The sequence below is a fragment of the Tamandua tetradactyla genome, chromosome 5 (assembly GCF_023851605.1).
Source record: "Tamandua tetradactyla isolate mTamTet1 chromosome 5, mTamTet1.pri, whole genome shotgun sequence".
Taxonomy (NCBI): Eukaryota; Metazoa; Chordata; class Mammalia; order Pilosa; family Myrmecophagidae; genus Tamandua; species Tamandua tetradactyla.
The window spans coordinates 167028087-167038881 of record NC_135331.1 but is presented as its reverse complement, the minus strand read 5'-3'; the positions used below and the strand labels follow the sequence as shown (position 1 = coordinate 167038881).

General features: G+C 36.6%; 1 protein-coding gene across 3 annotated transcripts in view; it reads right to left on the bottom strand.

Annotated features, from left to right (window-relative positions):
- Nucleotides 1–10795, bottom strand: part of FOXO3 (forkhead box O3) — a 119104-nt gene that overhangs the window by 66215 nt on the left and 42094 nt on the right. The gene's annotated exons all lie outside the window — the stretch shown is intronic.

Genomic DNA, 10795 nt, shown 5'->3' with positions numbered 1-10795 from the left:
GTGGAGTTCACCCCAGGAATGCAAGGTTGATTTAACACTGGAAATCAATCAATGTAATTCACTATACTAAAAGACTAAAAAAGAAAAAGCATACAATCATCTCATTAGATATAAATAAAGCACTAGAAAAAATTCAATACCCATTCATGATAAAAAAAATCAGCAAACTAGGAATGGAGCAAAACTTGAGCAATTTGATACTGATAAAGGGCATACATGAAAAACTTACACTTAACATCATCTTTCTTCTTAAGAATGGGAACATGACAAAGATCTTTACTCTCCCACTTCTATTCAATTATGTACTAGAGGTTCTGGCCAGTGAAATAAAGCATGAAAAAGAAATAAAAGGTATATATATTAGAAGGAAGAATAAAACTTTCTTTATTCACAGACATGACTCTTAAAAGTAGAATATCCTAAGAAATCTAAAAGAAAGTCATTAAGAACTAATAAGCGAATTAAGCAAGGTTGATGTACAATATACAAAAGTCAATATACAAAAACCAACTGTATTTATGTTAGCAAGGAACAAATGCAAGCTGTAATTTTTAAAGAACCATTTACAACAGCACCAAAATCTGAATTACTTAGGCGTAAATTTCACAAAGGATGTGCAAGACCCATACTCTGACACCTAGAAAACATTTCTAAGAGAAGTTAAAGACTAGACTCAGAATAGCCCAAATAATTTTGAAAAAAGAACTAAATTGGAAGACTTATACTACCTGATTTCAAGATGTATTATGAAGCTATAGGAATCAACATAGTATGGTATCGATGTAAGAAAGATCACATAGACCAATGAAACAGAAGAGAGTCAGGAAACATACTCAAGTGCCAAGGTAATTCAGTGAATAAATGAATAAACGCTTAGACAATTCACCAAAATTAACTTCAAATGGACCAGAGACTTAAATTCAGGAGATAAAACTATACAGCTTGTTGAATAATACATAATTAAACCAATCATTGTGACCTTGGATTAAACAAAGGTTTCTTAAGACCGAAAAAGCACAAACCCAACTTTATATATATGTTTAAACTGGACTTCAACAAATTAAAAACTTGCTCTTCAAAAGACATTGTTAAAAAACAAATAAGCAATCCATAGACTGGAAAAAATATCAGCAAATCTTAATTCTGAAAAAGACATATTGAGAATACATTAAAAAAAAAACACCTTACAACTCAACAGTGTGAACACAAATAATTATATTAAAAAATGGGGAAAAGTTTGAACATACATTTCACCACAGAAGATAAACAAATGACAAACAAGCATATGAAAAGATGCTTAACATTATTAGTCATGAGGCAAATGCAAATTAAAACTACAATGAGATATATCCCACCAAAAACTGACTAAATGCTAAAGGGCTAAATGTAAAAACACTGGCAGTTACAAGTGTTGGAGAGACGTAGAACAACAAGAACTCTCGTGCTTGCTGGTGGAAATGCAAAGCGGTACAACTACTTCTGAAAACAGTTGACAGTTTCTTATGAAGTTAGACAAACATTTTACACATGACTCAACAATCCTATTTTTAGGTTTTTACCCCCAAAGAAATGCAAACATGCATCCCACAAAGACTTGAAGATGAATGTTCATAGCATCTTTATTCATAATAACTAAAAACTGGAAAAACTCAAATGCCCATTACTGGTGAATGGATAAAATATTTGGTATATTTATGCAATGGAATACTTCTTAGCAATTAAAAAGAATGAACTACTGATGCATGAAAGACATGGATGAATTTCAAATGCATTAATTAAGTATAAGAAGCTAAACCAAAAGTATAAATAGATTGACTCTATTTATACAAAATTCTAGAAAGGGCAAAAAGCAGCTCAGATGTTGCAGGGCCAGGAGTTAAGAGGAGGGTACTGACTGAAAAGGGGCACAAGGATACTTTCTTGGTGATGAAAAGGTTTGAAATGTGATGTTAGCTGCACAACTGCACACACTTACTAAAACTCAAATTGTCCAATTAAAATTGGTGAATTTTAGTGAATTCAAATTAGGTAACTAATTAAATTTTTTATACAAGTGAACTGCAAAGTAAATACCCTAGCTTAAAATAAAAAAGAAAACTAAAAACAAAAAGAGGCATTTTTTTTACCGTAAAATCACTCAAATGCCTCAAACAGCAGGGTTTTAGAAAAAAGTATTTCTGGGCCATAAGATGTTACAAGGGAGCAGGCAGGAAGAAACAGGAACAAAACGTTTTAAATGTTAGAAAAATGTGGGGATTGCTTTTTGAACCGTTATAAACTGCACTTATATGCTTCAGATTTCACCCAACTCCTACCCTATCAATTACCTACTTGTAAAGGCCACAGAATGGGAATACGTTCTCTCTCAAAAACCAAAACACACACACACACACACACACACACACACACACGCACATAAAGAAAATGCAGTTCTTTCTCCATTCTTTTTTCCTCTTTGCCTCAGTACAAAGGTGAAGAGGCTCGGTCGGTTAGGCTAAGAGACCCAGCCTAATGACTCTCACTCATACAGAACTAAGAACATGGAATTCCTATGGCACAAATTTCCCTATAGCTAGTCTACCCTGAGGTTCCCGGTCAGGTGTCCATAGTCAGATTCAAGCAGCTTATGGAACTCTTCGATGCAGTTCTTTTATTTTAAGTTTATAAAAACAGTAACTACAATATTAAGGAATATTAAAATAAAGGGAAAACCCAAAGGGACAACAGGGAACTAGTTAAACAAATTATAAATTCACCCAATCATGTCCTATTAAAACAGTAATTTAAATAGGTGCTATGAAGCCTATATACGGGGGGAGGGGGGAGACAGGGGACTTGTAATTTAAATGAGAAAGAAAACAAAACACATAAACCTAAGAGCAAGCAATTTCTTATTGCCGCCAGTAAATAACACAAACGTATATGCTCTGAAATTGCAAGGAACTCCCATCAATTAAAGAGGTTATGACAGGTTCTCCCTGGCTTCTTTTTTAAAAATACACACATTTATATATGCTAAATATATATTAAATATATATATTTAAATTCAACGTGCATATCTCCTTAAGCCCTACTGTCAACAATCAAGTCCTCTAGACCCATTATCAGCATCTATGTATGTGTGCTGTCAAGCTCTAAGCCCTAACTAAAGGATTTGCAATGTTATGCTCCATTACAGGGGTGTGACAGTAAGAAGAAACAGACAGGTGAGAACACCAGACTCTTCCAATTTAATAAGACAGGAAACTCTGTTAACCCACAAGGCTGACCCAGAAACACAAACCCCTTAGCCCTTAAGGCGATCCACAGTACTATATAAAGAAAGGTAGAATGAGAAATTCACTTCCCTACCTGGCCTTTCTGTCTCCCTTAACACCGCCACTTTCTATATCAATAATGTATTTTCACCATCCCCTTGAAAGCTAAGTAGATGGTGAGGAGGACACTTTGGCTAATTGTAAAGTTAATTGTAAAGACCAAGATCCAGTGAGCTTTAAACCTGGACCAGAACCCGCGGCCAGCAGGTCAGCACCTGGGTATGGATGGACACCTGGTGCCTCTCTGTGACTGTCGGACTTTCTTCCCACCCGTCACCACCATTCCCACCCCCGCCTTCTTCTAGGGACAACTTCTGGGATGTATTTTGTTCTTAAACACTCACTGAAAGAAAACCTCCTGGAAGTGACGTGATGATTCATCATTCATTTTTAGGGCAAGGTTAAAAATAGTAAGGCACAGAGATAATCCATTTACTCAGCTTACCAGTTTTAAACCACTGCTTTACTGAATGTGAATTATAGTAGGCTTATCTTAAAGACATTTAAGAGCTAACCTCTAATAACCTCTTCTGCATTAATGTCCTCTGGTAACTGTCCATTTGGATTAAGGCAAAATCAACCAAAGATATTCTTAATAGCGTAGGGTCTGGCTAACAAATCTTCACAGCTGACAGAAGCACTCTGGCTTCCTCAGTGTTAACAAAGGGAAGCATGCTTTTGCAACTGTCTTGTAAGTCTGAAATTATTTCAAAATACAAACTTTAAAAGGAAACATGCTCTATAGTGTTGAACATCAATCGCATTAATTGCTTAACCAGCTATCCTGAGGTTGAAACAAATCTGTCCAGGGAATTTAAGGCCACTTATCTGACCCTCTGGGGGAGGAGTGAAGAAAAACAAAATATTAAGCTTTTTTCCTCCCTTCTGAGAACAGCATATTTCTTTTCAAACTTTCTAAAGGATTGATTATTAGAAATGTCAAATCCCATACAAACACTAAGGCCGAAAGAAGACACTTCAAATTGTATTCTGTTCAAACACCCAAATGTAGCTAACAGGAATCCTAAGTAGTAGCCAGCCTCTGTTCAGAAACCATGGCATTGGCTAGGAGGTGGGATATTTGGTTTCCTGATTTCTGTCAGGGTATTTTTGTTTCTGGATTTTATTTTTGATACAAAAAAACTGCAGGAGCATCAGAAAAGTGTTTTTGTTTTTGCTGTTCTTTTCCGTCCCCCTCCCCACCCCAAGTTCTGAAAAGTTCTTTTGAATATCCTTCTACTGTTTTTTTTTTTTTTTTGGATTGTGTCACTAATCTGGTCCATTTTCTGTTTCTCCCTGGGGCAAAAAGATAATTCCCAGCTGTAAATTAACCTTTTTGGCAGAACTACTTGTAAGATCAGAAAATAGGTCTGTGATAGTCAATTCTCAATCATCTTTCAATGAAGTAGGAGTGTCACTTAATTTACCCAAACATCAGTTTTCCAAGGGGCTAAACTAGAGAACTCACTCAACTCAAGTATTCTAAGAGGATTCTAAGTATAAAACAGACACTTGATCTTAGGCTGGATATAAAGTTCTATATTACTCCTGATGAATAAAATGAGGGGGGTGGGTTAAAATTTCTACATATCCTCTGACTCTGACATCTAGGACCCCAAGGTCCTTGGAAAATGGCAGCGACTAAGACAAACTGAAGGTCATACCTGCCATAAATTCTCCAAATGCCATGCTCTCCCCACTATCAATAATATGCATGTTTACTAATAGGTGCATTCTTTTAGGCAATGGTTTTGTCTTTTGTTCACTGATATATTCCCCAATCCTAGAACAGTACCCCACACATATAGTAAGCATCAATAAATATTTACTGAGTGAAGAATAAATCCTTTATTTAGCATTTAGAAGAGGTAAGGCACTCAAAGAATCCCCTCTGTGAGCCCCTAAAGGAAGGGGGATGTGTATGACCTCTTATATGCCAGGATGGCAGAAAATTTAGGATTCGGGGACTCCCTGGGGCTTTGGAGACTAAGCAGAATTTATTCACAATTATCTGGGCATCTGAATAGGGCAAGACAAATAAGATTTGACAAAACACCATTTTTCAAGACATGAAACCTTACCAGGATCAGAAAATACAGTATTAGTGAAGCAACTTCCTGAAGAAGAGGGTGTAGGAATATTCTCCTATATTTCAATTTCTGATCAAAAACTCTTGCAGGGGCGGGCCGCGGTGGCTCAGCGGGCAAGAGTGCTTGCCTGCCATGCCGGAGGACCTCGGTTCGATTCCCGGCCCCAGCCCATGTAAAAAACAAACAAACAAACAAAATATAATAAAAAAAATAAGAAAATGTTTCCCTTTCTTCCTCCCTTCCTTCCTTCCATCCTTCCTTCCTTCTCTGTCTTTCTTTCCTTCCTTTCCTCCCTCTCTCTTAAAAAAAAAAAAAAAAAAAAAAAAAACTCTTGCATCTCCCAAGTATCGCCTTCTTGGTATGAAAGACAAAACACACAAATTGATAATAATAAAAAAAACCCATTTCCAAATCCCGTAAGTCTGAATATCAAAGACAACACTTTGTTCCTAAATAGTCCACTATCCCAGGGTTCACTTGTCTTAAAAACATAGCAAAACAAATAGAAAAACAAACACAGGCACCTGCTGGCTGAACTAACACTGACTTCATCAACTTTCTCCTGCTGAGCTTTCTTTACGGGACAGGCCCTTCTACCTCTAGTCACAGCAGGCAACAAAACCGAAAACCATACAAAATAGGATCAAATAGCTAGCTTAAATGAAACTTATAAAACAATTGTGCAAATGAGTTTATGCAGAAGGTGTCAAGATACACATTTTACCAGCACTAAAATGTGCAGACTGATTCACTAAGCCTTTGGGTAAAAGCAGAACAGGCTGGTTAAGGCACTAGAAAAAGTTTGTTGGTGACTTGGCTTTTGGAACCTGCCTGTTCACAAGGCTGCTTCCTTGGAAGGAGAAGAGAAATTTTAACAGGATTTCCTAAAGATAAGCCTGACTCACAGCATGGCAGAGCCATGCAGACACATCAGATTTGAAGAGATTAGTTTTCCTTTACTCCTGTTGATTTTTGTTCTACTAGTGGCATCACCACTGTGTGTGAAGAACCCAAAGGGTTTAGGGAGAGGGGGAGGGATATCACAATTGTAGAGACCTCATCACTAGGCAGAAAACACTGCCCTAGCAGGCAGACTTGCCAATGAACAGCTCTTGGGAAGAGGAGTGCGGGTACAATCTGTGGCGATGAACAAAAAGGGATGAGGTACTGCAGAATTAGTTTCCACGAGTTCCTCATCTCTAGAGTTTCTGGATTTCTGGGCAAGAGCAGCAATTACTCATTCACTGACAAGAACATTACTGATAAGCAAGGAAGAGGCTCTCGGATGGGCCTCCTCTCACAACCGCACAGAAATCTAGCCTTCAAACTCTCAATACCAAATTAGTTGTTTTCTGACCCCGCCTCTCCACTTTTACATCTATAATTGTTCTGTTTCAGACCAAAGTTGCTTTGTGACACAAACTGCCTTATTTTACTTGTAATTCTCACATAAAAACAAAACAAAACATTTTGCCAACAACAATTTGCAAAGCAATTAATTATCAAGGATCACATGTTCACATTACAAGATAAAAACTTTCTGGTCTTATGACTGATCTGAAGGCACACATTTAATAAAACAATTGGATCCTATGATCTGCCCCTACAACCTAATTTTCTTTTAATTTGCTGTTCTAGTTCAGTCTCATGCTACATTTCCATGCTAATCTCTCAGAATAAATGGTTTAGCCACCTGGCCTCGTCTCTCATTTTATCTAAACAGGGAATCACCCAATAATCTCTGTGCTAAAACAGACAATATATTTTCTTACTAGGGTAACTACAAGCATCTCTGAACCATTTATGAAGTTTTATAAGTTATATCTGAAAGTAGAGAACAGGTTACCAGGGACGGGGCAGGGGAAATGGGGATCTAATGCTTATGGGTATAGGATTTCCAGTTGGGGTGATGAGAAAGTTCTAGTAATGGATGTTGGTGAGGGTACTTCAACATCATGAATGTGATTAATTCTACCAAATGACACAATCGGGAGTGGTTGAGATGGAAAAGTTTAGGTTGTATTTGTTTCCACAATTATTGAAAAAAAAAAAAAAAGAACTAAAGAAACCATGACAATGAAATGCAATACATGATCCTGGATGGGATCTAATAATAGAGAAACAAAAGATAAAAAAAAGACATTACTGGGACATATGAAAAAAATTGGAATATAGACTCTTGTAATCTTCATATGAATATTATATTTCTTGAACCTGATAACTGCACTTAAGGTGGTTACATAAGTGAATATCCTTCCTGGGAAATGTATCTCACAGTATTGTGTTCAAGGAGCATGATACATTCAACCTACACTCAAGTGTTCAGAAAATGGACAGACAGACAGATGGACAGATGGGAAATACAGATGGATGTAAAGACAGAATGATGGGGCAAAATGTTAAAATTGGTGGATGTGAGTAACTGGGACAATAATGTAGTTGGAGTTCTCTATATGGGGATTGTATTATTTTTGCAACTGTCCTGAAATTTGAAATTATTTCACAATTAAAAGTTTAAACAAAAAAATTAGATCTGAAACTCATTCCTCTATTTACTATGAGTGTCATCATAAGCAAGCTCTTAAATGATCCAAGCTTGCATTTCCTTTTCTGATGAATGAGCAACTTTCAAGGTGTGGACTGGAATACTGTATGCAAAGGACCGAGGTAAAGTGGCCAATGCACAGTGGTGCTCAAAACACAGTAACAGTTAAACAGAAAGATCCCTATCACAAAAAGCTTGACTATGAACTGCTCTCATCTCAGCTAAAGTTTATTTTGGCCCAAGTAATACTTAAGCTTCAAAAGTAGTAAAGCCAAAAGGCCACTATGTGGAAGTGTGCATGAAGACAATCTGAGCAGAAATATTTGGTTTTAAAGACCCTTTTCTCACCTCAAATCAGGCCACTCTCTCAAACAGGTGATCCGTGTCACAGCAAAGTGGGAGAAGTCTAAAAATCACCACCCACTCATGACATTCAGCTATGGCACAGGAGGGCACCTACACAGGGAGGAACCAGAGCTGAGGCAATTCTCCAGACACTAAAAAACAGGGCCCAAAGCAAGCAAATCAAAAAGCCAGTAAGAAAAAAAAAAACCCAAAACTCGAAGGGACCTAAAACATCCAAACTGGCTGTTTTCCTTTGGCTGAATTCACAGGCTGTATTCAACTTTCATTCCAGCCCAGAAACCCCAAAACTGTAACGTGTATTTATTGTTCAAACACATAATGAATGTGAACTGATTATTCATTTTGTAAGAGAGGTGAAGGTCAAAACTAACATTACTAAATAATAAATTACAAGAGGCCTCCCCACTTTAATACAGTTTTAGAATAGACGATTCACTCCCTTCATGCGAAGGCATGCAGCTGTTCAATGTTATCCAAATTCAAAAAGAACAGAAAATATATCAGGAAGTTCTTTCACGCAGTCATCCAAAGGTATAATAATCTGCAAAAACTTACCACACCACTGAAGAGGGGAAAGGAACCCAATGACTTTCATCTCATTTGTTTACCCAGAAATAATACTGTAAGTTGAGCTGTCTTTCATTTCTCTTTGTTACTTATTACATCTACCATAATTCTAGATTTTCATGAGTAAATGTTTCTTCAAATACCTATGCAATAAATCTTGATTATTTAAAATAAAATTTTTTTTTGCCTCTAGCACTTTCTGATCCCCTCAATAAAATAACTTTGCATGATATTGACTCTTCTCCCTACAACCACTCAGATTAGAATCAAACAGAACTACTTCAGTCAAATCAAAGTAGACTGAAGTTTGCTGCTGCTGCAGTTTGCATTTCATCATCCTCAACACCATAATTCTTTCAGAGTTGCTTAGTCACCATTCCTAGTCAATTTCATAGTCAAAGACGATTCAAGTTCTTGGACCTGTAGGTTATTTCCATGAGTATTACAAAAATACCTCCTCTTAAATACATTTTTAACAAATTGGCTATACCTACTTAAAATCAGGCCTAAGAGTCACCTCCAGAGAAACACTTTTGTTGCTCAGATGTGGCCTCTCTCTCTCAGCCAATGCGGCAAGCAAACTCACTGCCCTCCCCATCTCTATGTGGGACATGGCTCCCAGGGGTGTAAATCTCCCTGGCAGCATGAGACAGAAATCCTAGAATGAGCTGGGACTCGGCATCAAGGAATTGAGAAAACATTCTCGACTGAAAGGGGAAAGAGAGAAATGAGAGAAAATAAAGCGTCAGTGGCTGAGAGATTTCAAATACAGTCTAGAGGTTACCCTGGAGGTTATTCTTACACATTACCTAGATAACCCCTTTTTAGTTTAAGGTGTATTAGAATGGCTAGTGGGAAGTGCCTGAAACTGTAGAGCTGTGTTCTAGTAGCTATGTTTCTTGAAGATGATTGTATAATGATATAGTTTTCGCAAGTGACTGTGTGATTGTGAAAACCTTGTTCTGATGCTCCTTTTATCTACGATATGGACAGACGAGTAAAAATCACGGATTAAAAATAAATAAATAATAAGGGGAAAAATGTTAAAATAAATTGGGTTGAGGGGAAAAAATTGGCTATAATATACCATGCAGAGACATTTTAATATCAAAAATAGAACTAAACTCTGAGCTTCAATAAAGCTGACAGAGTCCAGGGCCCATTTCCTGCCCTGAAGGAAAACTATGATATATAGTCAGTTAGGGAAAGGCTGAGCTCAAAGAAAATGCTCTATCCCAAGCTCCCCATCAGCATCCTATTAATACCAAAAGTAATACTCAGGAAATTAGGTTACATATAATACCTGCAAATAAGAATGACCAAATTGATTCAATACCATATTTTCTTTCCTAGGACAAAATGTGCATCAATGTTCTAGATATTTACTGTTAAGATCACTAATGCTATAAAAAATCATGGTAAGCTGAAAAAAATGACAAGAATGACAAGGTTTTTTTTTTTTTTACCATCCCTGAAGAAATAAATAGTTTTCATGGATGGTGCTTTACTTGATCCACTTATTTCATTACATTCATTATTAAATATTCAGCTACAAAGTTATAGAAGATACTTTAAATGGCTGAATGAATGAAAACTTCTTATGAACTTTAAAAAGAGACATGGCAGATTCTGCTAGCCTCCATTAGTCATTTACTTTTTAAGAACTGGATCTTTGTCACTGGACATCAATTTAGCACCAAAGAAGTTAGCAAGCACAATCTCTAATAACAAACAATTTTTACTGAAATCAGCCTGATTCATCTTAATTATGGTACCAGGTAAAGAAGAACATAACTGCAAATTTCTAAACACAAAAAGAAAAAGTCACGTTGGAAATAATGTGGGAATATGTGTCTGTCATATTCATCAGAAAGTAAATTTCAAACTGAAGACATGATTTATTTCAGAAA